The sequence below is a fragment of the Herpailurus yagouaroundi genome, unplaced genomic scaffold (genome assembly GCF_014898765.1).
Source record: "Herpailurus yagouaroundi ecotype Mexico unplaced genomic scaffold, PumYag 29, whole genome shotgun sequence".
Classification (NCBI taxonomy): Eukaryota; Metazoa; Chordata; class Mammalia; order Carnivora; family Felidae; genus Herpailurus; species Herpailurus yagouaroundi.
Window position 1 is genome coordinate 10,748,440 of NW_024412377.1, and position 26,955 is coordinate 10,775,394.

General features: G+C 42.6%; 1 pseudogene; it reads left to right on the top strand.

Annotated features, from left to right (window-relative positions):
- The first annotated feature begins 13,683 nt into the window (after positions 1 to 13,683).
- LOC121041576 (cofilin-1-like) lies at positions 13,684 to 14,347 on the top strand (annotated as a pseudogene).
- Positions 14,348 to 26,955: the final 12,608 nt, after the last annotated feature.

A 26,955-nucleotide genomic window follows, 5' to 3' on the forward strand; every position in this document is an offset into this window, starting at 1 on the left:
TTCAGGCCCCACGTCAGGCTATTTAATTTTAAACACTAGGTAAAACTACATATTTATAAGTGGGTCCTTTGTATGTAAAGTACAAAAATACAAACTGTAAGAGCACACACCATATTATAGAAGTGGTGACAGGGACATGGGGCCATCCAGGAGATTTGTGGAGGGGAACAAATGAGAAACTCAGCATTGTCCATAATGATCACTTATGCTTAGAAAATACAAAGTAAAATCAGCAATGTTAGCATTTTTTTTTTATTTGAGAGAGAGAGTGAGAGAGTGCAAGTGCAGGAGAGCAGAGGAGGGGCAGAGAAAGAGAGAGAGGATCACAAGCAGGCTTCACTCTTAGTGCAGAACCCCACCCACAACCCCAGGATCATGACCGGAGCCAAAATCAAGAGTCGGACGCTTAAACCGCCTGAACCACCCAGGCACCCAACGATGTTAGTATTTATTAATTCTGGATTGTACATATGTTGAGTGTGTTTTTAATCTGCATATTTCTGAATGTTTTTAACTCTTCAAAAAAACGTTAAGGAATAAGAGAAGAATCCAACGTAAACTCTGACCTGTTGTCTGCCTGGTACCTTAGAAAAAGCAATAACACGCCCACACAAAAAGGAATGATAATTATGAGACACGATTGCCACAGTGGTAATCATATTATAATATGTAAACGTGTCAAGTCAATGCATCGTACTCCTGCCTTAAACTTATATGTTATATGTCAATTGTCTCAATTTTTAAAAAATGGAATAAAATTCAATATAAATTGCAGAAAGAAAGAAAACAAGAAAGAAAGAAAGAATGAGAGAGAGAGAGAGAGAAGCAATAACATAGACTTCTGGCCCTTGAAAACCCTAAGAGACCCTACTCCCCCTTGTCCACAATCACACACAAGCATGCGTGCACACACACACACAACTATGCACACACACCACCCACCAAAGAGATAGGGCTTTAGATCTCTCAGTCACTTGGTGAACCCAGGTAATTATAGCCGGAACTTAAGACCTCAGAGACCCGCCGGAACTTCCTACCTAGTGTTTACAAAGGCCACGCTGCCTGCCTTCATTAATCATCCTCCCTGGAGAGGCCAAGACGTATCTTGGGCATCACTGCTGGCAAATAACAAGGTCAGATCTCAGACCTCAACCAGCAGGGCCCCTTTGACCTTCCCAGAGCCAGGCTAGCGTGAGCTTCTGAGAGTTAATTTCACTACTGCCTTTAATTCGGCACTATGAATGAAATGTTAGGTCAGAAACGGGGTGTAAATATTAAAGGTATGCTCCCTGGCTTCAAGGAACTCATGTTCTAAGACATTACACACACACACACACACACACACACACCCCACATCTTAACATATTATAACCAGTATTCGGTCTCGAGAAGTTTTGGCAAAAGGCAGTAACCAGGGGCTCTGAGAGAGGCTTCTCAGAGAAAGTGATGTCGCAGCTGGGCTTTCAACAGGGTACGGTTTCTCCTGATAAATAAAAGAAGAAAGAACATTCTAGATAGAAAGAGCATAAGTCCCAGAGGCATAGAGTATATCAATGGAAAACAGGGTGAATAATAGTTGATGTTGAAAGGGTAGACCAGAGTCTACTTACAAATGTGCTTAGATAACGTGTTCATCAGGATAAGCCAGCATGTGCCACGGAGACAACGACATTTTGGAAGCTCCACGGTTTACCACAGAACAGGTTTATGTCTCATTTGCAAAAAGCCTCTGTCCAAGAACTACTCTGGATAGCACCCTGTATTAGTTTCCCAAAGCGGCCTTAACAAAGTGTCACAAACCAGGTGGCTCAAAACCACAGACATGGTTGTCTCAAGGTTCTGGAAGCCAGAAGTCTGAAACCAAGGTGTCCACAGGGCCATGTGCCTTCCTTAGACTCTAGGGAAGGATCCTTCCTTGCCTCTTCCCGCTTCAGGTAGCCTCAAGTGTTCCTGGGTTCATGGCAGCATAATCCCAACCTCTAGCTTTGCTTGGCTTTCTTCCCTCTGTGTCCGAATTTCCCTCTTCTTCTAAGGATGCCAGTCACATGAGATTAGGGCCCACCCGAATGTCTTCATCCTGCATGACTGGATTGCACAATTCAACCCACACACACACAGCTACAAGGTCACAGCAGCAGGACAAGAGAGCTGGAGGGTACCACGGGAAGTGAGGTTTTTTTGGTAATTTTTTAAAATGTTTATTTGAGAGACAGAGAGTGCGTGAACAGGGGAGGATCAAAGAGAGAGGGAGACACAGAATCCGAAGCAGGCTCCAGGCTTCGAGCTGTCAGCACAGAGCCTGACACGGGGCTCGAACTCACGGACCGCGAGATCATGACCTGAGCCGAAGTCAGATGCTCAGCCAATTGAGCCCCTACCACGGGAAGTGTTCTAAGGGCCTGGTGTAAAAATGGCGAGGTTACTTTCCTGCCTCTCCCACTGACCACAACCTGGTCACATGGTCTCAGCCTAACTGCAAAGGAGGCTGGGAACTGAGGAGGAGCTCATGGCTATTGGGTGAACAGCACTGTCATGTGTGACCTCCCCTGTTCAGAAGAACGACCTTTATCCCTCAGCCAACCAGAAGCCACAAGGCTCCAGGAGGGCGAGGGAAGGCGGCAGTCCAGGGTGGAGTAGATAAAAGGAGTTCAGGAGACCAGGAGATCAGTGGAGATGCTATAGAAATAAATCATCCCGAGTGCAGATGATAGAGACCTGTGTTGGTAGAAAGAGAGGAGGAAATGCATTTGATGAAATTTTCAGAGAGAGAATCAGAACCCTCAGATGTCTACAGGGGAAGGAAAGGAAATCGTTTTCCTGACTTACAATTGCTTCCCTTCTTGACATTAAAGGAACACGTTTTGGGGCACCTGGGTGCTCAGTGGGTTGAGCCTCCAACTTCGGCTCAGGTCATGATCTCACGGTCGGTGAGTTCCAGCCCCGCGTCGGGCTCTGTGCTGACAGCTCAGAGCCTGGAGCCTGCTTCGGATTCTGTGTCTCTGTCTCTCTCTGCTCCTCCCCTGCTCACACTCTGTCACTCTCTCAAATAAATAAAGATTTAAAAAAAAAATTTTTTTAAAGGAATACGTTTTGCTTTGGAGAACCTCTTCTGCAAAATTTCACAATGCAAAATCTCCCAAACCCGATCATTTTATCAAAACTGTCTCTATTGAGGATACCGCTAGCGCTAATGAAGTGCTTTCATATAAAATTGTTTTTAATGTTTATTTATTATTTTTGAGAGACAGAGCACAAGTCGGGGAGGGGCAGAGAGAGACGGAGATGAGCGAGATCATGACCTGAGCCGAGTGGGAGGTTTAACCCACTGAGCCACCCAGGCGCCCCGAAGTGCTTTCATGTCACTAAGCCTGGAAAGGAGATAAAGGAGTAAACTCAAGCCAGAAATGTCTCTTTCGGGACCAGGAATTTTGGAAAAAAACGCACTGGAGGCTTCTTGCGTCCACAGTGATGCCGGCTCTCCAAGATCAGGCCAGAAGCCCAGCGCTACTCCTGGAAGGTGCGAGAGAGACGCTCCGGGGCTGGCAAAAAAAAATCACAGCAGAGCCTGGACTTCCCATGCAAACGCTTGCCCGGGGCTGCGGCACCCCTCCAGGTGAACAGCTCCCGCCCTTGCGTGCCCCTTTGCACATCCCTTCCCGGGGAACTTGCACGCTCATTTGCTCCCCATTCTGCCACCCACTCGGAAAGAAACCACCTCATGGCTGAGAGGATTTTTGGAGCACAGTGCTAAAAGGGATGGAACTTTCAAGAGGGGCCGTCTGGCCGCATGAAGGCAGGCGAGGCGGAGGACCCCTTCCAGGTAGGAGGCTGTGGGGGAGAAAGGCCAGGCTGCAGGGGCCTTGGGCTCCGTGCTGCCGTCCAGCCCGGCTCAGTTGAGACCGGTTCACGCCCGCCCACTCGCCGGTCATCGCCCACTCGTGTCATAATCCAGGACGGTGGCATCCACTTGGCGGTGACATTGGCGGTATTACAGTTCCCTCCATGGCCCCGCTGCTGTCTGAAGGAATTGCGGAGGGCCCACCTCTGCTCAGCGAGACAAACGCTGGCGTCCCCACTCACCCCACTAAACATTGTTTTCTAAACTCACCCGGAACCCCACAGCCAAGCAGCGGGGGCAAGTTGGGGGGCCTGAACAATGTGCTCTTAACACCTTGAAAACACTGTCTGCCCCAGAATGCCTTTCTCCTTTTTTCTCTTTCTAAATTCTCCCTCTCCTCCTCCTTTGGCTCAGGTGCACATTCTCCGGAGCACAGAGGATGGTGGAGAGACATTTAGGAGAACACAGAATCATAGGGTCAAGGTGAGTCAGACAGAGGGAAGGACCGTGATCATCCCCCTCCAGAAGCAGGTGCTCCCTCCGTTTCTGGACCTCAGACTTTTCAAGGATGAGGACTATCCAGTGGCTCTGCTAACCCCACGCTTTGTGCACGCCTCGGACGACTCGCAGGTGGTTATAGAAGACCAAGAAATGAAGCCTCGGGTTGGCCTGGGGGGCTCAATCGATTAAGCCTCTGACTCTTGATTTCGGCTCAGGACATGGTCTCACAGTTCATGAGCTCTGTGCTGACGGCTCTGATAACAGCATGGAAATTCTTGGGATTTCTGCTTGGGATTCTCTCTCTCCCTCTCTCTCTCTTTCTCTCTGTGTTTCAAAAACAAATAAATAAAACATTAAAAAAAAAAAGAAATGAAGTCTTGGATATCAGGGAGCTGACCTCTGTGTGCATCTGCTGGAGAGTGGGGCTGAGGAAGTGTCTCCCACTGCCAGGGACTGATGGAACAGACTGGATGCCCCATTAGGTCTGTTGGCTTTCCATTGCTACAGAAGTTGCCAACATATTGTGATCACACACACCAACACACATGCACCATGAATAATCTTTTAAATCTGCTTCAACTTGGAACTTACCTGCTCAAAACTCCTCAGTGGCAAGGTTCTACAGTAGAAGTTCTCAGACATCTTAATCTCAGAACCTCTCTAGACTTGTAGGAGGTGGTGAGGACCTCAACGAGTTTTTATGCACGGGGGTTATATCTATCAACATTCACCATGTGAGGCACTTAAACTAAGAAAGTGTTAGTTTCAATTATGAATGTATTTTTAAGTAAATAACAATACCATTGCATATTTATATAATTAAGATAAGCGACACAGTTGATTTGCACAAATAAGTTTATGAAGACTAACTCTATTTCCCAAACAAACCATGTTTAGGAAAAAGGGTGGCATTGTTTTCCATTTCTGCAAATCTCTTCAGTGCCTGACTTAATGGAAGACAACTGGCTTCTCACATCTGCGTTCGGTTTGTTGTGATGTACAATGTTGATAAACTAAGGACAAGCGGGCCTCACATAGACACGCAGTTGGGAGATACAGGAGCATTTTATAGGTATTTCAGATCATTGTGGCCCTTCTTTTTGGCCTGCTGCACCAATCTCACCATGTGGTCGCTTCCTAATGGTTAGTTGCAATGTGGAATACGAAATCGCATCAGTGACCTTTTCATATTCTATTATGTTAAAGTTCACTGGGATATTTTGCCATTTGTATAGATCTTTTGCTCAAACATGACTTTCTATGTAATCTTTACGCCCAGCATGGGGCTCAAACTCACGACCCCAAGATCAAGAGTTGCAATGCTCTACCGACTGAGCCAGCCAGGCGCCCCATCACCCATATAGGATTTTGAACCATCACAGACAGGTCATTTGAAAACTACTGGTTCACTGAGTTAGGAAGACCTTCCAAAATGTTGTCACAGTAGAGTTATATGGTATCGAAAAATCACATCTGTTAATATCACCACCCATCTTCTTAGAAAAGTCTTTTTTTTTTAACCTCACTGTGCTTCCATGTGTTTTGTTTTTAAGTTTGTTTATTTGAGAGAGAAAGTGCGAGTCAGGGAGGGGCAGAAACAGGGAGAGAGAGAGAGAGAGAGAGAGAGAGAGAGAGAGAGCATCCCAAGCAGACTCCTCAAATCAGTGCAGAGCCCCACACGGGGCTGGAACCCACGAATTGTGAGATCGTGACCTGAGCTGAAGTGGCATGCCTAACCAACTGAGCCCCTCAGAAAAGTCTTTTAAGTATTTGGAAACTATCAACCTAACTATGACAGATACAGTTTTTCCAAAATTCCAGTTTTCACTTAGAAGCTCAAATGTTATTATTGGCAACAAATAATGTCACTTTGTTCATTTTTGAGAAAGTGTCTGGCAGATATCCAAATATGAATAATCATAGTTTGACCATCTGCCACTCATTCTTTTCGAGTAAAACTAGTGTTCCATGAAGCAAGAGGTTAGTTCAGCTGGCAACTCAAGCTTTTCCTCAAAACCACCATTGGAGTTGGTGGGCACAGAGTACTTTAAGCATATTGCACATTCCATTACACAGAATTTTTTTAAAGTATACTCCAGAAAAGAGATTTAATAAGAAGCAATCATTTTTACAGCTCCATCAAGGACACTTGTAAGTAAAACTTTCCATTTGTTTGGAAATGCTTGTCATGAAGAATGCGAATTGTAGTACAGCCTTGATACATGCTAAAGTTCCATTGATTTCACCTACCCTTGATTTCTACTTTGGCAGTGCGATATCAAAATGGTGGAAAAGGCAAATACCATCTTAATACTATTGTAAAAAAAATGATGTGACTTTTCATCCTCCCTGACAGGTTTTCAGGCAACACTGGGATTCCAGGGACCAGGCTTTGGGAACCCCAGCCCTCCACATTCTGACTTCTGCCTTTCTTTCAGCCTCTTGCTCTCTTCCTAGCTTATGTTGGGCTCCCCCAGGAGCAGACCAGGAGATAAGGATTCAAGGGCAGGTAGTTTATTGGTGAGATGACCCCAAGGAGTACCAGGAGGGACATGGGAGAGTAGCATGAAGGAGAAGAGAGTGCACGAGCTGTCACCCATGCAGAAAACTGTGGCCCAGTCCTGCTGGGATCTGTTAGGAAACGGAGTAGGACATGCCTCCAAGTTATCCAGCCAGAGGGATGAGGAAGCTGGGGCATTTCTCCTCTGGCTCTAGTCACCACTGGTTGATGACTAATTGTAAAAGCCTCCCCTCTCCAGTACTTCCCTTCACAGGATGAGTGTGCCACAGATGCCCTCAGATGGAAAGTTCCGGAACCCTGCTGGAGGAAGCCATAACATGCTCTGGATTGGGGAATGCCACAGAACTGATGGTCCGCCAACGGCATCTGCCACCTTCACTATCCTGCCATCCCACAGGCCTTCGTTTGCTGTGACACGGGTCTTCCCACATGCTCTTCCTTCTCCTGGAAACTTTTTGTGTCCAACTCATTCTCCAGGTCTCTACCTAACTGTACTTCTAGAGAGGGCTGCCCCAATCCCCACCATCCCAAAACAGCTTCCTGCCAGGAGTGCCTTGTGGCTCAGTCGGTTGAGCGTCCAACTCTTGATTTTGATTCAGGTCATGATCCCGGGGTCGTGGGATCAAGCCCCAGCTTGGGCTCCACGCTGAGTGTGGAGCCTGCTTAAGATTCTCTCTCTCCCTCTGCCCCTCTTCCCCATTCGCACGCGCTCTCTCTCTCGAAATATTAAATAAATAGATAATAAATAAATAAATAAATAAATAAATAAAAACAGGTTCCCTTGTCAGAGTCACTCTATGCACACTAGTTTTTCTTCTCAGAGAGCCACTCCCCTGTCCAGTCTGCAATTGTATACTTGTGTTGTTCTTTTTTAATTGTTTAAAATAAACCCGTTTTAATTTATTATAATATATATGCATATAAAAATGACTAGAGGGAGTTTCAACAACATATGGTGTAGGGGGCGCTGCGATTAGGAGGGAGTTTTGTTTTTTCCTTTTTAAAAACTTTTTTCTTTATTTTTTAAATTTCGATAAGCGTAACACAGTGTTATATTAGTTTCAGGTGTACAATCTAGTGATTCAACAAGTCTATGCATTACTCAGTGCTCATCATAAGGGTACTCGTAATCCCATTTGCCTATTTCCCCTGTCCCCCTATGTTGTTCTTTATTTAAAGTCTTCCTTCCCGCTAAGCCAGCATCTCTGTTAGTGTAAGAATGAAGACGATGTCTGTGATTTTTTTCCACTATTGTACCTCCAAGCACTGGAAACATGCCTGGCACATGGTAGATATTCGATAAATACTTGTTGTGTGGATAGATGGGTGATTATAAATGTAAAAAGCACATAAAAGGCACACAGCTAAAATTTCCAGTGGCAATTCAAAGCAGAGAATTGCAACAATCAGTCTAGAAAATCCAGGGGCTCTACTGATTATGCCTCCTTACTATCACAAGACTTAGTCAAAGCGGCCTGAAGGAATCACAGCCTTGTCCTGTGTGGGATCACAGCTGGATGGCAAAGTGCCATGGCTCAGTTGCAGGCCCCTCTTGCCTCCCTCTGCCCTCCCCTCCCCCTACCACCCATCACATGCTATTTTGCTTACAAGACTCAGGTCCTACATATGCATAAGCACATGGACACGTGGTCCTAGAATGAGAAGAAAAGGACCCACCAGAGAAAGATGCTCAATCTATCCTTCCAAATTCTCACAAAAGCCAACAAGGGCTGTGAATTTTGCACCTAATGTGGGAAGCAATAGTGAAACCCAAATGAGGAATGAATGAATGACACGTAAGAAAAAGCATAATGATGGTAGGGGGTGTCTGGGTGGCTCAGTCAGTTAAGCGTCCGACCTGACTTCAGCTCAGGTCCTGATCTCACAGTTCATGAGTTTGAGCCCTGCATCAGGCTCTGTGCTGAGTCACTTGGGATTCTCTCTCTCTCCCCCGCTGTCTGCCCCTTCCCCACTGGTACACACACACACACACACACACACACACACAGTCTCTCTCTCTCTCTCTCTCTCTCTCTCTCTCTCTCTCTCTAAGTAGATAAACTTAAAAAAGAGAGAGAGGGGCGCCTGGTAGTTCAGTCAGTTAAGCATCCAACTTCGGCTCAGGTCATGATCTCACAGTTCCTGAGTTCATGTCCCACATAGGGCTCTGTGCTGACAGCTCAGAGCCTGGAGCCTGCTTAGGAGTCCGTGTCTCCTCTCTCTCTACCATTTCCCCATTCACACTCTGTCTCTCTCTCAAAAATAAAAATAAACATTAAAAATTAAAAGAAAAGGCATAGGGATGGTAGAAAGGGACTTTCCTTTCTAGACTCCACACAGATTGGATTTTATTTCTCCAAAGCAAGCTGCTGTCTAAGACATTTCTTTAGTACTGCTTATTTGCAGCACCAAATAGCATAAGCCAGGGGAAAAAAAACCCAGAAACCTGACAAATCATCTCATAATGCATGATTGGTTTTTTATGTCTATTACAATTTTCCAGTGCCTTGTCGGTGGAATAGAAATCTCCTTAATAAAATCTATCTCCCTCGTACGGCACTTTAAAGTAACTGAGCTCCATGATGGACAGTAGGATTCACAACCCCTTTTTCAGGGTTATTAAATCTGCTGCTGGGAAAATGCTAATTCCCTGAAGCCTTTTTTTCAAGCTCAGGTCTGTAGGAGATTCAGTCCCAAATTTAAATGCCCAGGTGCATGATTTCATGTGTGCTTTGAATAATGGTGTCTGCTCCCAGAAAATCAAACAAGAATTAGGAAAAGCAATTGCCTGTAGGGATTTTCATTTTGTATTAGTGACATGAGATCATTCATAGGCCACGCCATTTTAACAATTCAGCATTGTGGAATTAGAAACCTTTCCACAAATCCACCGTAGAATTCAACGTGCTCATTTTCTTCCTATTATGAGAGGTGAAGGAAAGAGGTGTTCTAAAATGCATGCAGTGCCAAGGTAAATGTGGAAGCCATTTGCTTGGCAAAAAAATGCATGTATCCGTTTTCTAACAGAAGAGAGACAATATTTGATTTTAATTACTTCTACAGTGTTGCAGATGTTGGGTGTAGATCAAGGAAGCCAAGTAACTAAAACAGAATACATTGAAGCATAACAGGTCAAAGAGAAGCAAACAAACATGAATGCGGAAATGAAACTACATTGAATAACCAAACATACCCTGTGCCACTCACTCCTGGCAGAACTGCCTAAACATCAAAACCTGTTTTCAGGTTTCTTCAAATATCTGGGGTCCCAATATCCCAGGAGTGGTCTCCTGAAGCAGACTAAAGATTGTAAAACATCCCAAGGAGAAACCAGAAGGGCTTGGCCAGTGGCCGGAAGGCTGCCTGTGATCATACTGTGTGCTATAATCCCTTTTGTGGACTTTGGGTTTCAGTTGGCACCTGACTGTGCAGAACCTGCTGAGCGAGGGTCAGGCAAGCCCACATCTGGAAAGCACAGAGCAAGATGTCACAAGGCTCCCTAAAGGGCAACTACAGAATGTTAGTGGGTGGGGAGTCCCCTTAAATGAGCTTTTACAGCATCCTGGAGACTCGCTGCCCTTGCAGAGTGACCCTGCATCTGCCTAATGCACACTTAAGCGCTGTGAGTAAGTCTTTACAAGTTTTGACTCCTGCCAACATCACAAACAGCATCTTTCTACCTCTGCTGAAAGCCTGACATTTGGGACCTTGGTCCTCCTTCCTCCTTACTGTCCTCCCAGTGGCTTTCTGCTTCATGAGTCCCCTGATCCAAATATCCCCGGGCCTGGCTCCCCTCACTTCTGTGTCCTCTCGGAAGGCAGCTTGCCCCTCACTGGGGTAGCAGCTGGATCCTCCAAGAATCCTAGAGTCGTAGGGACCCAAGGGGAGGGAACTCCATTCCATCAACCTGTAACCTCAGCCCAGAAATATTTCCAAGCCCCAAATGGCTCATTTAGCCCTCTCTCAACAATCAGCAAAGCTTTGAGCTGCTTTTAGTATTAGGAGAAGAAGGAAAAATGGCCTCCAAAGAGCACAATGCCCCTGAAAGAGCCTTGGCCCATACGCTCGTACATGTATGGGACATATGCTCACCCGACACCTTACAGTCTCACCGAATTGCTCAGTCACTGGTGCTTGCCCTGTGCCAAGCTCCTCGGTGAGCTTTTAATATATGTTGACTTATTTAAGCCTCACAACAATGTCATAGGATTAGATGAAGGGTTATAATGCCCATTTTAAAGATAAGGAAATAGAGGCAGAGAGAGGATATGGAATTCGGCCAAATGACACAATTGGGCAGAGCTGACTGTCCCCACAGGACGGTCAGTCTCCAGAGCCTGGTACCAGAGCTGGCCCAGATTCAAGGGTGATGAGGTGAGAGAACAGAATTCATATTTCTAGTTTATACTCAACTATTATTTCTTTTTTAAGAAAAGCTCCAATTCCTATTTTAATTATTCATGTAAACGATCAATCATGTTAAGCACTTATGCTTTGGGGATTAAAGATTTAATGAAGTCAATCAAACAGACATAAATAAATATGCTGTTTTTCTAGAACCATAAGTGAGATACCTAATTCTGAAAGGTGGCTTTTGTGGATCTCTGTGGAACTTTCCCACTCTTGCAAAGTGGAAGGTGAACAGTAAATGGTGGCTCCCATCTACACAGGGGGAGCCCTGCTGCCATCTTGGCACTCTTGAGTGGTGGAGCTTGTTAAAACAAACTCCTGTGCCTGATCACCATTTTTATTATTTTTTATTTTTTTAATGTTTATTTATTTTTGAGAGAGAGAGAGACACAGAGTGCGAGTGGGAGAGGGGCAGAGAGACAGGAAGACACAGAATCCAAAGCAGGCTCCAGGCTCTGAGCTGTCTGCACAGAGCCCCATGTGGGGCTCGAACCCACGAACTGAGATCATGACCTGAGCCAAAGTCTGACTCTTAATGACTGAGTCATCCGGGCGCCCCATCTGATCACCATTTTTAAACAATGTGATTTGTCATGAGTGATGAGGGTCTAAATTGGACTTAAATGTTGCCAAAGTATTGGTCTAAGTGTTGCCTGTTTCAGAGAAATAATTGGGGGAAAAAAACCCTTCTAGATGAAAACGTTGCATAATTGGATTTTGGCAATGAAAGAGATCATCAAATTCCAGGTCAACAAATACTTACTGAGCACTTTTCCTTGTTCACCGTATGAGGTATGTGAAGATCAGCTAGAGACATCCCTGATCTCGAGGTGCTTACAAAGAAATTTGCAAAGCCGACAGTTAAGCACACACATACCAATAACATAAATTAGATCACCCATATTATGACAATTACAGACAAAGCACTAAAAACATGCCCAGGATTCACCATTAAGGAGAGGTCTCATGGAGTTTTGCGCTAAGAGATGGTGTTGTAGGGACTTTTATGGGCATGGTAAAGACTTGTGGGCAAGCATGCACACTCTCTCACTCTCTTCCCCTTGCCCCTGCCTGAGAGCAAGTTCAAGTCCCCACCCCACCCCACCCTCACTGGAGGCTGGTAGAATGATGCCTGTGGATCACCCCTCCACTAGGCCAGGGCTAGAATTCTCTGCTGCTGCTTCCTGGTTCCATCCAAACACTTATACTGTCTGGATAGGTATGGAGTCACACAGGAGGGTACCGCTACCCGAAGTGTTTTGCTCATTGCAGAAACCTGAAGAAACCCAGCCTCTTCGAAAAGTTGGCATCCTCAGGAATGTGAAATGAAGAGAGGGTGCTATGTTTGACATCCATGGGAATGTAAACAGAAAACTGGAAAAGAGGACAAGTAGAAGGAGGCAGAAAAAAAATCAATTCATAAATGACTAACCCACTGGATTGTGTGGATTGCATGATGAAAAAGCGTTTTGATCAGCGGAAAGTTTAAAAGAATAGGTCTGCCTCATGAGTCCCTAATCAATGCTGACCTATACCTATGAACTACTTACGCTAATATGTTCACTAAAGTTTAAATGTTGCACTCAGACAGATGACATATTTCTCTTCAAGAACAGTCAGGACAATGTCCAGATTCTTCACTGTATTTGTGACTTTTTTTAAGTTTATTTATTTTCAGGGGGAAGGGAGGGGCAGAGAAAGAGGGTGAGAGAGAATCCCAAGGAGACTCCATGCTGTCAGCTCAGAGCCTCATGCAGGGCTCAAATTCACAAACCATGAGATCACGACCTGAGCAAAAATCAAGAGTCCAATGTTTAACCAACTGAGCCGCCCAAGAGCCCCTTGACTGTGATTTTTTTCTTTTTCTAAGAGATAAATAGGGGCACCTGGTTGGCTCAGTCAAAAAAGCATGCAACTTTTGAGGTCGGGTCATGAGTTGAGTCCCATGTTGGGTGTACAGATTACTTAAATAAATAAATAAATAAACAAATAAACAAACAAACTCAGGGTGCCTAGGTAGCTCAGTACAGAGCCTGCTTGGGATTCCAAATTTCTCTCTAAATAAATAAATAAACTTTGAAAAAATAAACAAGCTTTGAAAAAGAGAGAGAGATCATTGACAGGGACTTTGGAATCTCTTTAATATACACAGATAATGGCAAACACATTTATTTACAGTTTTCTTTCTGAAAAAACAAACTTTCCAGAAGTCAATGTCTGTTATACAATAGCATGTATCTATCTTGTTTCATGTGGGAGCGGGGGTCACATCTTTTGTTATAATGGATGATGTTGAAATGTACTTGATGTGGCAGTTGAATGCCACAGCAGCGGCAGGTACCCTCATCTCTTCTGACCCTCTTTGCAATCTCCCTTTCACTTCTGGAAACATGGCCTCCGGTGTGGCGTCTCTGATGGCGTCATCGAAGTGTCCAGTGACATGGAAGTGTGTAAGTCCTCCACACCAGAGGAGGTGAAGAAGCACAAGAAGGCGGTAGGCTTCTGCCTTAGCAAGGACAAGAAGAACATGGTCCCGGAGGAGGGCAAGGAGAGCCTTGCCAGACGATGTGGGCCAGACGACGGACAACCGTGACGCCACCTTTGTCAAGATGCTGCCACACAACTACTGCCACTATGCCCTCTATGACACAACCCGTGAGACCAAGGACAGCAAGAAGGTGGACCCGGTGTTTACCTTCTGTGCACTGGAGCCTGCACTATTTAAGAGCAAAATGATCTCAGTCAGCTCCAAGGACACCATCAAGAAGAAGCTGATGGACATCAAGCATGAATTACAAGCAAATTTGTTGTATGAGGAGATCAAGAACCGCTGCACCCTGTCAGAGAAGCTGGGAGCCAGTGTTGTCATCTCCTTGGAAGGCAAGCCTTATGCGAGCCCCCTGCAGCCCCCTGCCTGGAGTATCTGGCAGCCCAGACCCACCAAAGGAGGTTGCAGGCTGCACCCTTCCTGCCAGACTGGAGGAGGTGTCAGATCCCAGCAGGGGGAGGGTAATCTCTTTACCCACAAACAGCCCCCTCACCCCCTGGACCTTCCTCCCCGCCCCCCCCATCCCTGATGGTTCTGACCTCCCCAAACTGCTTTAGATGTGATTCCACTTGCGTTGAAGCAAGACCAAGTTCTCCCCAGCCACCCCAGTTTGGGGGTTCCTGTATTTTTTTAATGACACCCCAATTCCCAACCTGCTCCTTCCTTTTCCCACTCTGCCAACTTCTAACAGCAGTAGTGACTCTGCACTTGTCTATTTAGTTCTGTGTATAAATGGAATGTTGTGGAAATGACCTCTCCTTGCGATGTCTGGTTCCCCTCTTCTCTGTCCCTGGTCACAACTTCTTATGGAAGAAGGACCAGTAATTGACCTTCAGTTAAACACACACACACACACACACACACACACACACACGTACTTGATGTGGCCCATTAATGAATAATGCCATTTGTGTGCATTAGTCAATTTGCCAAATTCTGATATTTTATAGTATCATCAGCTAGGAGTTATTATGTAAAAGTCAGTAAAATGTGTTTGAGTATACAGCTCCTCAGAGTGCTCATGATCGTGTTATTAAACCTGCATTATTGAGCTTTTGGTCTGAGTTTTCATCTAAATTAATATGACTCAGCCTGAAGGCAAAAGAACATATTAAACTAGGGTTCCTTGGAGAAATGGCTAATTCCAGGACTGGAGCAAAAAAAAAGTACAACATGAGCCCTGGAATGACTGTTATGCCAAAAAGTAAGAATGTAATCAAAAAGACATGGCAGCCAGTTTGAAGGGGCTCCTAACTGGCCAAATATGGACAGTTTGAACATCAAGTATAATAAAAATTATGTATTGTGTCCTATAATCCATGGAATTGAATAAAAATCCACAAGTCCATACTGCTAAAATAAATAGGGATGAAAGGAAAGTGATTCTTCAGAGAAGAATGCCAACTAATAAATGTAGAAAAGACAATGGAGTTGGAAAATCAACCTTTCTGAACCTTTATAGTAATGACTGATTCAGGGAAGAATTATCAATGGCTACAAAAAGTAGGGTGAATACCTGAGGAACAATAGGATATCTACATTGTCCCAAAGCATTTTACAACACATTTATAAACTACAAAGGGAAGAGAGTGATTTCTAGTGAAATCTAGTGACAGACACCACCTTAATCAAAGAATCAATGTTAACATCACCAATTTTGGAATAAGCAGACATCATGGGTCTCCCGATGTGATGCACTGGGAAGAACACAATAGCACTGATGAAGTATCTTGCCCCAAATGCATAACCTAATGTAATCATGAGAAAACATCAGAAAGAAAGAAAAAACAAACAAACAAGGGACAGTCCACCAACTAATTGACCTACAGTCTTTGAAAAGCAATGACATGAGAGATAGAGAGGTTGAATAACTCTTTCAGGTTAAAGGTGAGTACAAAAACTATGAAGACTAAATGCCTTGTGTGATTTTGGAGTAGGTTCTGAATTGGAGAAGAGGGGATGGGGAGAAAGGGATTGCCATAGAATTACTTAAACAATTGGTGAGATTTGAATATGGACTATATAGTAGATAATAATAGTGAATCATTGTTAAATTTTCTGAATTTGATATTTGTACTGTGGCTATGTAACAGACTGTTCTTGTTCTGAGGAAATAGCATGGGGAGCATTTACGGATAAAAGACTATGTTGTCTACAACTAACTCTCAAATGGTTCAGGAAAAGCAAATGTGGCAAAATGTTAACAACTAGTGAATCTGGGTGAAGGGCAAGTTCTTTGTACCATTTTTGCCACTCTTCTGCACATTTGGAATTATTAAATGGTGCTTGAGCATCTCTTCCTGTTGTGTTATTCCATGAGTCTACAATATTCCTTTTAAGGATGACAACAGCTGCATCTCAGGAAATCCTAGTGGGCATCCTCTCTGCTCTCTGTACTCCACATTACAATGCCTCATGTCTGAATACCAAGGCCATTACTCAATTTATTTGTCGCAATTTTACTGATGAGGAAAATAGAGATTTAGGAAGCTGAAATAATATGTTAGATTAGATGCCTACTCACGACTTAGTGAATATTCACACATACACACCGAACCTCTGTGAGCAAATTATATTTTCCCCATCCTATATTTGTTGGGCTAGCACCATGGGGATTATTCTGGGAAAAGGGATGTTCACAGATAAGACACAAGGAGAAATTTAAAATGGGATTGCATAGTTGGGCTTGCACTTCTGGGATTCTGCCATCACTATGAGAAAAATATGTCTTGGGTAGGCCCAGGGAGGATGAGACATATGTGAAGTGGGCCTGAAACTAATTCACAGATTGACGACAGGCCCAGCTGAGCCAGACCAGATCAACCAACACTAAGCAAACCCATGGATGTATGTAATTGGATGTCACTGGGTCTTAGGGTCATTTGTCACAGAACACCAGGGTGGCCACAGGTAACTGGCACAGCAAATGTATCTGACATCACACATATAATAAAAGTTGGAGCCAAGGCACTCAACCAAGTTGCTGTGGTGCCTCATACCGTTCCTATTTAAAGAGCATTTCCAGGGGCGCCCGGGTGGCTCAGTTGGTTAAGCTTCCAACTTCGGCTCAGGTCATGATCTCACAGTTTGTGAGTTCCAGCCCCACGTTGGGATCTGTGCTGACAGCTCAGAACCCAGAGCCTGCTTTGGATTCTGTGTCTCCCTCTCTCTCTCTCTGCCCTTCCCCCGCTTGCTCTCTCTCTCTCTCTCTCAAAAATAAATAAACATTAAAAAAAATTAAGGAGCATTTCCAAATAGGAATAGGCTTGCTATTCATAATGATAATTCATGACCCTGAGAACACCTAAGATACTTTCTGGATCATAAAATAAAAAATGATTATAGCAAAAACTGCAAATGTGTTTTCTGTTTTTCCTAATTGAAAATTATGTCATATTTAATTAACCTTCCTGTTTACCAGTTTGGTTAAATGGTACTACCATTTTTCAACATTAATAACCATCAGAAATATTCAATAAACATAGATTTCAAGTGCTATGCAGTGGAGGCATTGTTTGAATAATCACCAGTCTCTAATGCCAGATGGAAAAATCAATTCTGTAAAAACTGGAGTGAATTTTCTAGCAGGAATTTTTACTCATCTGTGTCCTAAAACGCCAGAGAATAGATTTTTTTGGATGTTTTGATCCTCTGGTTTTAGTCTTTCTTCAAACCCAAACTGCAAAATTACACCTGTTCTTAAATTTCAGATCCAAAGCAAATTTCCCACTTAAACTTAAAGATATGTTGGGTTTGTTAGTTTTCCTCAATTACTAAAAATATTCCTACATATTTACCAAAATATTGAAAACATATTCTCTTACAGTAAAAAAGGAATTTTTTTTTTTTTTTTTTTTTTTTAGCAAAGGTGATTTTCTTTTTTCTCTTTTTTTAATTACATTTTTACCTCAAGACCGAACCATGTAACACGTCTCTGGAAGGGTAGCACAAGAGTCGCGTTGTGACTGTCATTCAGTTATGCAACAGTGCCCGCGTCTTCCAGCAGATTGACTTTGAGGTAGGCAGAGTCATAATTTCTGGTAAAAGAAATAGCCGCTGCTAATTCTTCTGGGACAGTGCTGTCAGCCTCCATTCAAATGAGATGGAGAGGAAGGGGGGAGGAGAAGGAAAGAGAGGAAAAAGCAAAAAAGGAGGAAATGGCAAGTTAATGCTCAGTCATAGGCTATCACATACATGTGTGGGACGGGAAATATAATACTATGAGAACCGGAGTTTGTCTCCTCCAGAACCCCTAATAAACTCCCTAAAACACAACCTTATTTTCTGATACGAAAGACTGATTTTTTTCCTTCCTGTTATTAAAAAAAAAAAAAAAAAAAGGCAGCTTATTTGCAGAAACCGGAGTTTAAGATAGCTATGGTGGTATTGTCTACAAAGCTGAAAGATGCTCTTTTTTGTTTCATATTCTCATTAACGAGAGAAGCAAAGGGGATGTGGAATAGAACAAACTCTGTAAAAGAACGGAGTGCAAAGAAGTCTCCCACTGACATGAAAAAGTCAATTCGAAATGTGAGCTAATGTCACAAGAATCGAGTTCCAGGAAGTGACTAAATAGATGTCCTTTCCTTTTAGTGGTAGATGGCATAGTCTCCTCATACTCTCGTGAAAAATATTTGTTCTTCGGCCATTTTTGCTGGTAAAAGGACCGTGCTGCTTGAAAGACTGAAACAAAACCATTGCTCATGGAAAGGCCTGAGGAAGCTCGAAGAGGCAGGGTGTTCTATTGATTCTCGTTCTTTCTTTCTTTTTTAATTTTTAATTTTATTTATTTTTGAGAGAGAGAGAACGAGTGGGGTAGGGGCAGAGAGAGAGAGAGAGAGAGAGAGTGAGAGAGAGAATGTCAAGCAGGCCTTGCACTGTCAGCGCAGAGCCTGACTGGGAGCTCGAACCACGAACTGTGATCATGACCTGAGCCAAAATCAAGAGTTGGACGCTCAACCAACTTAGCCACCCAGACACCCCTCTCTCCTTAACATTTTTAAGGTTTATTTGCCTTTCAAGTTAGGATGTAAAAGTGGTGAGACATTCCACTCCACTTCTTTAAAGAGGCCACCTCAATTCTAAGAACAGGCACTGTTTTCTGAGCACTTAGTCTATGCAGGCAGCAGGCTTACGTGATAGAGCCGGGATCTGACCTGAGCACTCTTACTCCACATCTCGTCCACTTAACCTCCCAAACACACATTTGGAAAGCGTGATTCCACAGCTTTCTCCTCCTAGAATCCCCTCACACTCTTTGCTCTAGCAGGCAGTGGCTTGGAAGTGTTTTATCTGTATCTGTAGCCTAAGATACCGATAGATGCCTGGGGTGAGGGAGGAGCACAGGGTTGGAGGATGGGCTGTGTAGGCCTTCTACTTCCCATCTTTGCTCCTCAGGGCTCTGGAGCAATGTGTGGGACTTCGGAGAGCAGCCAATGTCCCTGTTACCCAGAGGTTCAAACATCCTCCCTCATCTGGGCCAGTTGAGGGGATGCTATCGCCTTCCACATCCCCTGGCTAGCAGAGTAGCAGAAGCTAATTCTGGGAGAGGCGACCTCTTCCAGGAGCCCAGGCAGGGTTCGCACCCCAAACAGACCTACGGTCTGTCTTTAACGGTCTCATTTCCCAACCTCCCAATTTCCTCATCACTGAATTTAGGTGGCATTAATCCTTTTGAAAGAAGGCTGGACATCAACAAATAAAGCACCTCTCTGAGGCAACACAGCTGCCTTGCCCACCTCGTTCCTGCTGCTGTTTATTTAGTTACCAGACCGAACATCACCCCAACTCAGAGTTCAAGAGGTTGGTTTCAAAAACTAGTTGACATAAACAGATAGGAAATGGAATGCCAGATTGAAGTGACTGAATTACTGTCTGCAACTCTGAAAGAGCTTCTGTATTACCATTTTGCTAAATATGACTTCGTATCAAGTATCCGTTTATTTTCTTCGACCGGAGCAGGTGGCAGCCTAAGTGAGCGTGACTGATGCCCGAAATTCCTTAACTGGAAACTGTCTTTCCTATATCAGTTAGACAAAGATTTTTTAATGCAATCTCCTTCAGTCAATGATACCTCTTCTAGCTCTACAGTAGGTACATTATTACTAACTCATCCCGAGGAAGAAGGGAAAGGAGAGAGAAATTCTGGTGCCTGAAGAGGGGAGGGAAAGATGATATTAGACAACTGGTTTCTTGAGTAATTTCTTAAAACTACTCTTTTATTGAAGATAGGCCCATCAAGCATTTTCTGAGTAAATGAAAAATGGGAGAGGGTAAGGGAAGAAGGGAAGTTTTTGAAAATGGACACTGATTTTACTTCTTTACTTTATAAAAGGTAGTTAAATAGTACTTTGGCAACCAAACTAGAAAACAGTAGAAGGGAAATTCCTCCAGCTCAAAAAGGGAATCTGTGAAAACCCCACAGCTAGCATCATATTTATTGGAAACATACTGGAAGCTTTTCCCTTAAGACCAAGAATGAGACAAAAATCTCCGACCTCACCATTTGTATTCCATTCAACTAGAGGTCCTAGCCAGAGCACTTAGGCAAGAAAAAGAAAAGGCATCCAGACTGGAAAGGAAAAAGTAAAACAATGTCTATTTGCAGATGACATGATCCTGTATGTACAAAATCCAGCAGAATCCACTAAAAAATGATTAGAACTAATAAACAAGTTCGGCAAAGTGTCAGGATACAAAATCAATACACAAAAATCAACTGTATTTTTGTATACCAGCAAGGGACAACCCCAATAAAGAAAACAGTTCTATTTACCACAGCATAAAAAATAGAATACTTGGGAATAAATTTAACAAATGACATGCAAAATTTATATTCTGAAAACTACAGAAAGTTGCTGCGATAAATTGTAAAAGACCTAAATAATGGAAAGTCATCCTATGTTCATGAATCGAGAAGACTTAATATAGTTAAGACAGCAATACTTCCCAAATCGACCTACAGATTCAATGCGATCCTTGTCAACATCCCAGGAGGATTTTTTTTTCCAGAAATTGATAAACTGACCATAAAATTCATGTGGAAATGCAAGGGACCTTGAATAGACAGACAATTCTGAAAAAGAAGAACGAAGTTGGAGGACACACAAACTGTTGAAAGCTCACAACAAAGCTACAGTCATGAAGCCGCCGTGGTGGTGGCAAGAGGGTTGGCTTATGAATCAACGGAATAGAGATGAAGTCCAGTAATACAGCCTTACATTTATGTTCAAGTGGTTTTCATCAAAGATTCCAAGACAATTCAACAGGAGAATCATGATTTATTTAACAAATGGTTCGGAGACAACTGGATATTCACATGAAAAAAAAAATTAAGTCGTACGCCATCTCACACTACACACAAAAATTAAATCAAAATTAATCATGACCTAAATGTAAGAGCTCAAACTATGAAATTCCTAACAGGCGATACAGAAGTAAATCTTTGTGACCTGGGATTACACATGATTTCTTAAATACCAACCCAAAGTACACAAAGGAAAAATAAACACATTGGACTACATCGAAATTAAAACTTTTTGTGCCTCAATGGGCACAATCAGGAAAGTGAAAAGACAACCTACAGAATGGGAGAAAATATGTGTAAATCATGTATCTAACAAGGGATTGTATCCAGAATACACAAAGAACTCTCACCAATTAACAATAAAAAAAATATAAGCCAATTTAAAAATGGGCAAAGATTTGAATAGACATTCCTCCACAGAGAATATACAAATGGCCAACAGGTACATGAAAAGATGCTCCATGTCATTAGATATAAGGGAGATGCAAACAAACCACGATGATATACCATGTCACACCCACTGGGATGACTAAAATGAAAAAGATGACAATAACAAGTGTTCATGAATATGTGGAAACACTGGAACCCTCATTCGTTGCTGGTAAGAATGTAAAATTGTGCAGCTGCCTTGCAAAATAGTTTGGCGATCCCTCAAAATGCTAAACATAGAGTTACCATATGATTCAGCAATTTCATTCCTAAGTATATATCCAAGGGAATTGAAAACATGTTCACACAAAAGTGTGCTCACAAATGCTTATACCAGAATTATTCGTAACAGACAAAAGGTGGTTGTAAATGCCCATCTACTGATGAATGGATAAAAAAATGTAAGTTTGGCAGCACCTGGCTGGCTCAGTCGGTAGAGCATGTGACTCTTGATCTTGGGTTTGTGAGTTCCAGCCTCATGTTAGGTTTAAAGATTACTAAAAAAAAAAAAAAAAAGTAAGCTTGCTTAAAATGGAATGTTGTTTGGCAATAAAAAAATAAGGAAGTACTGACACGTTACAATATGAACGGGCCTTGAAAACATTATGCTAAGTGAAAGAAGTCTGTCACAAATGATCACAAATTATATGATTCCATTTATGTGAAATGTCCAAAGTTGACAAATCCAAAAAGACAGAAAGGAGGTAGTAGACGCCCAGGGCTAAGGAAGGAGGGAAGGAGTGGAGAATTACTGCTAATATGCATAGGGTTTCTTTTTAGGGTGATGAAAACGTTCTAAAATTAAGTCAAGATGGTTGCACAGCTGTGAATATACTAAAAACCACTGTATACTTGAAATGGGTGAATTTTATCGTGTATGAAATATATCTCAAATCTTATAAAAACACACTTTCGCATAGGATATATTAGAGAAAAAAAAACTTATCACTCTATCATAGGATTTAATTTTCAAGTTTGGGCTAAGATACTTTTATAGAAACTGTGAGTTGACTACCCAACAACCATTCTTGTTTCTGAGAGTAGAATCCCAATTTGGTCCAAGTCGGAGGCAACAGTTTGCCCTGACCCCAGGTAAGTAGTATTGATTGACATAACTCCTAGTCAATCACAGGATCCTTATTTACCTGGGACAGTGATTGGTTCAAGGTGACCCAGCCCTGGCTGTTGACACAAAATGGGAACCTTCTGCTGAGTCTTTTTTTTTTTTTTTTTTTTTTTTTTTTTTTTTTTTTTTTTTTTTTTTAGAAAGAGCATGAGCAGGGGACAGGAGCAGAGGGAGAGAGAGAGGGAAAGAGAGAGAATCTTAAGCAGGCTCCACTCTCAGCAGGGAGCCTGATGTGGGGCTTGATCCCACAACCCTGGGATCATGATCTGAGCCAAAATCAAGAGTCTGATGCTCAACCAACTGCGCCACGCAGGCACCCCTGCTGAGAGTCTTAGTGGGATAAAAAGTTCTGGATGAAAAGATCCTTCCATTCTCTGCTTTTTGATTTTAGTTAGTAAGGAAGTGATGCATGTGGAGGCCTAATCATGAAAAAGAGAAGCTGTCTTGAAGCTGCTAGATTAACCATTTCTGGAACAACTTATCTCCAGAGTTTTCATAACACTTGTTAATCAGGCCCCATTGTTTAAACCACATTCTGTCAGATATGCTGTGAATTGTGGCTGCAAGCTTCTAATCGATAGTTTTCTCTTAAGTGGGCTTATTTGTGAATTTTCGCAAAATTGCATTTCAGATCTACATCAATGTTCTTCTTTAGACAATGTGATAAAACCGATCTAGATTTTTTCAGAAGACAGGCCTACTATTGGTCAGTGAAAAGTAAAAGAAGAGAGGATCTTGCTCAATGAGAGAAATGACCTTTTACACATGAAATGGATCAGAGTATTGGTCGGCCTTTGTTAGGAAGCCAAGGTGTTCCTAAGGATCACTTGTCAAAATTTCCAACAGGCATCTTCTAGGGCCTGGACTGGAGTGTTCATAAAATTCTACATTCTCTGTTTCTTAATTCTTACATGAAAACTTCTATGATCACAGGCTCGTTTTCATACAGAAGCAAGCAGCTGAGCTTCCAGATATGTTAATATTTTATAACTTGGTTAGCTTGGGCAAACTAACAACCAGAAGTCAACTCTTAATTGGTTGCATCTAATTCTTTATGAAAATTGAAACAACATCTTATTATTCACCATTTAATCAAGTTTTAGAAATTATTTTAGAAGTGAACAAGAGAGATGCCTGGCTGGCTCAGTCGGTAAAGCAGGTGACTCTTGATCTCAGGGTTGTGAGTTTGAGCCCCACATTGGGGGTGGAGATTACATTAAAAATACATAAATAAAATCTTAAAAAAACAAAAAAAGAAGTGAGTAATAAATAAATCATGATAGAAAAGCAGACATCTTAATAATCCTGAAAAACTTACCCTTTCTCTTTAAATTGTTTATCTTAACAGAAACCAGGAAATTTGTGAAAATATCTACAACTGCTGATGCCATCATGGAATCTCTTTATAAATCTGTAAGCCTGGGATTTACACTTGTCTCACAACTGTGATTTAATTCTTTATATCTTTATGTATACAATTGCCGTAAGCAATATGATTGGACCTAAATCAATGCAAAATTTGGCTATGAAATATTGAGACAGTCTCAAATATTATTTTGTGATAGAACTAATTCCACAGAGGCAGATGTAACTGTTGTTTTTTCAATCTTCAAATTTTACGCTAAGAAGGCAATTGGGTAAACTACTTCCAGAATAGCGAAGTGAACTCCATGTACCCACCTGTCAGTGCAACAACCATAAATGGCAAAAAATTTTTTTGAGAAATAAAACCACTTAAAGTGTCAAGAAATTGAGACACCTGGGTGGCTCAGTCAGTTAAGTATCAGACTTTGGCTCAGGCCGTGATCTCACAGTTGGTGAGTTCGAGCCCCTCATCAGGTTCTGTGCTGACAGCTCAGAGCCTGGAGCCTGCTTCTTTGGATTCTGTGTCTCTCTGTCTCTCTGTCTCTCCACCCCCTCCCCCAAGAATAAATAAACATAAAAAAAATAATTAAAAAAATAAAGTTTCAAGAAATTTTCCTAAGGACATGTACTAAGGAAATGAGGAAACATGTAACAGGAAAATATAGTAAATTTTAGTGAGAATAGCAAAAATCTAGGGGACTTAAGCTAGAATCTGCTCCCCCCATCCACCCATCCAGTTTAGCACAAGTGGGTGTGGCCAAGAAAATGAGGCTGTCTCCCCTGAGCTCCCAATGGATGGCTATGGTGTCTCCTGGGGAGGGACATGCCACAGGCATTTCTCATACCAGCCTCAGGTCTGTATCACAGAGGCTGAGTTTCAAGCAAGTATGGCTGAGAGCTCAGAGGCTTTCGTCTTCCATCAAGCCCCACTCATAGGGCAAAGGATCTACGTCAGGTGTGACAGGCCGAGACCATAGGAGCTCTGATTGCCCTCATCTCAGTTCATTCATGGGTCAGAGCATCCACACCAAGAAAGGCAAACTGTGAAGATCAGGGGCCCCTGCCCCCACCCAGCACCCTACTCCTAAAACAGGTGTCACTCACAGAGAAGCACGCCGTTGTCCCTGCCTTCGGCTCTGGAGCCACAGCTCAGATTTTGCTGAGGAGCAGAGGCAGGCTATAAAACAGAAGTTCTCCCCCAAAAGAACTGACTTTATTTGAAACAGAATGTAGGGAAGTAAAAGCCTAAGGACATTCTCAAAGCTAAACCATAGGCCATCTAGTTTCCCAGGGAAAACCAGAGAAAGATACAATTAATAGAGCATTCTGGGGGTTCGAACAGACTTCCAAGACTGGCCTCAAAAACCTCCCCTGGAAAGAGGACTGAATTTAGTTGGATCAGCCTGTAAAGCAGTTTAGACCCCCAAGGCATTGTAAAAAAAAAAAAAAAAAAAAAAAAAAAAAAAAGATACAGTAATCAGTCTGGCAATTAGTAGAACCTAACATCTGGGTGTGATACCAATAGGGGCAGACAGCTCAACTGAGATTAGGGAAAATGAAAGGCAAAGGGAGCTCTAATAGGGGTGCCTGGGTGGCTCAGTTGGTTAAGCGATGAGGCGCAGATTCTCAGTTTCGGCTCAGGTCATGATCTCATGGTTTGGTTCGTGAGTTTGGGCCCCAAGTCAGGCTCTGCACTGACAGCATGGAGCCTGCTCAGGATTCTTTCTCTCTTCTCCCTCTCTTTCCTCCTAAGTCCCTCAAAAATAAATAAGTAAACTTAAAAAAATAGAACTCTGATAAAACTACTACCATCCTCACACTGCAGGGAAAGTAGACTTCCCTAAAAAAAGTCCAGCCACGACATTAGGCAAATAAACGGACAAATAGCAACATGCCCTAGGGGTGGAGGAAGTCAATGTCCAGAGTTGCTAATAGACATTGACTAAAATTTCCAGTTTTCCACAAGAAATTTGAGACATGCAAAGAAGCAAAAAGTGTGACCCACACGCAAGAAAAAAAAAAAAAGCAGACAACAGAAACTGCCTGGATCCCGCTGTTATACATAACAGAGAAAGACTTTGAAACGGTCATTATAAATATCCTTGAACAGCTAAAGAAAACTGTGGTTAAAGAAGTAAAGAGGGGCACCCGACTGGCTCAGTCAGTAGAGCACACAACTCTTGATCTTGGGGTTATAATTTCAAACCTCATGTTGGGTGTAGCAATTACTTAAAAATAAAATCTTAAAAAAAAAAAAAGGTAAAGGGAGGTATGATGATAACGTCTGATCAAATAGAGAAAATAAACAGAAATCATAGGTGGCGCCTGGGTGGCTTAGTTGGTTAAGCATCCAACTCTTGATTTGGGCTCAGGTCATTATCCCACAAGGTTTGTGAGACCGAGCCCTGAATTGGGTTCTGCCCTGACAGCATGGAGCCTGTTTGGGATTCTCTCTGTCTTCCTCTCTCTCTACCCCTCCCCTGCTGGCGTGCTCTCAATCTCTCTCTCTCTCTCTCAAAAATAAACTTTAAAAAATAGAAATTATTTTTTTAAAAAGAAACAAATGCAGATTCTGGAGTTGAGAAGTACAATAACTTAAATGAAAAATTTATTATAGCAGTTTTGAACTGGCATGCGAAAATTATCTATGAATTTGAAGATAAATCAATAGAGATTATTTAATTTGAGAAACAGAAAAAAGATGATGGAAAACGAGCAGAACCTCAGAAAAATGTGGGATACCAACATACATATAATTGGAGAATCAGAAGGGGAGAAGAGAGAAAGAAGCAGAAAAACCTTCTGAAGAAATAATGACTGAAAACTTCCCATATTTGCTCTAAAAAAGAATAACCTACACATCCAAGTTCAACCAATGTTAAGTAGGATAAACAGAACAAGATCCACACCT